Here is a 1,763-nt window from a genome sequence, read left to right on the forward strand (position 1 = left end):
GGGGGGGCGGGCTGGCAGCATCCTCATCAAGGGGGAAACTAGGCTTGCTCCTCCCCGCTTTTGCCCTGCTGCTTCTGCCGCCTTGAACTGTTGCCCCTGTGCCCAGCCACCCTCCTTGGAGCCAGCCGAGTATGGACTGAAACCGCCACAGACTGAGCTAAACAACCTTGCCTTCCTTAATTTTGTTTATTTATTTATTTATTACCTCTCACTTTCAGTGGGAAGATTATTTACTTCCCAATACAATAGTCTAACTTAGAAATGATGAATTCCTAACACACGTAATTTGAAGAATCTATTTTTGCATAATTTTAAGGTAAAAAAGCAAAATCTTTCATCAGATATAATCTTAGGTTGTAAGATAATGGCAATATGGTGTATAATTTTATTGTGTCCAGTATTGAACTGTCTACTACATTCCTGTGCTACAAGCTTACTCCTCATAGTAGAATGTCCGTTTCCAGATAATAGGAAAGCCTTCCTCTGCTCGCTCAAGGGAACAGGGTGGAGATGGCTCCTCCGCAGGGCTGCTGCGAGAAGCCTTGCGGGAAGCTGTCCTTCGCCACTTGCGCGACGCCACGCCATCGCTGGAACCAGACCCCTGTCCGCCTGGCAGCCGCACGCTCCACTCCCACACTGCTCTGCAGCGCCTGCCGGGGAGTCCGGGCTTTGCATATGCTGGGTGGTTGCCCGTGTGGTGCATCTGCGGCCTTCTTGCTTTCAACTCCTGAGGTCCTTCTCAGGTGCCCGGTGAGAACAAGCCGGAACTTTCTGTGCCTGGCTGATTTCACCTGGCGTGATGCCCTCAGATTCTTGCTGGTGCCAAGGACCGGCCTGGGCCTTCGCATCGGTGTACAGAGGTCTCTGATGTGCTGAGTTCTTTTTATTTTTTTATGTATTTACTACAGGGGCTTCAGGGGCTCACTACACACATCAGACTCGTAGTGACCCTCCTGTATGCAGCCTCCCAAGTGCTGGAATTACAGGCACTCCGCCACACCCAGTCTCAATCACCGGCTCAGTGTGCCCCGGGGGCGGGTCAGGCACAGCAAAACCGGGGTCGAACCCTGGCCGCTGTGCCTGCCTAAATAGGCGCTTTAATCTGCTGAGCTATCTGGCCAGCCCTGATTTCATTTTCTTTGGATTTCTGGATCCTGTGGAAATTTTATTTAAGACATTGTAAAAGAAATTCCAGTTCTGCCTGGTAGCTTCCCTTCTGCACCCCACTAAGAGTCCCCTTTCTCCATGTCCTCAACACGCTTACTTTTTTGCCTGAGACTACTAATGCTGAGCACTGCTCCATGTACCTGCTTGCTGTTTGTATCTTGCTTTGGTCTTTATCCAGGTCCTTTGCTGTTTTGTTTTGTTGCCTTTTTAAAACTGGATTTCACTCACAGTGAACCTCCTGCCTCAGCCTCCCAAGTGCCGAGATGACAGGTGTGCGGTATCATGCCCAGCTTCCTTTGCTATTTAATTTTTTCTGTATTTTAGGGAAGGGTCTATAGGATGTTCAGGGTCTCACTACTAGATTAGACTCGTAGTGATCTGCCTGTTTAGAGCCTCCCAAGAGCTGGGATTACAGGTGCATGCCACCATGCCTAGTCTCAATCACTGTCTCAGTGCACTCTGAGGGCAGGGGGCAAGGCAGGCGGCAGGGCTGGGGATCGAACCTCCAGCCCCTGCACCTGCTTGCAGGCTCTTTAATCCACTGAGCTATTTGGCTCTTTGCTGTTTTTATTTATTTATTTATATTTTTTATTTTT

This window comes from Octodon degus, unplaced genomic scaffold, assembly GCF_000260255.1.
Source record: "Octodon degus isolate 3935 unplaced genomic scaffold, OctDeg1.0 scaffold00039, whole genome shotgun sequence".
NCBI classification, from domain to species: domain Eukaryota; kingdom Metazoa; phylum Chordata; class Mammalia; order Rodentia; family Octodontidae; genus Octodon; species Octodon degus.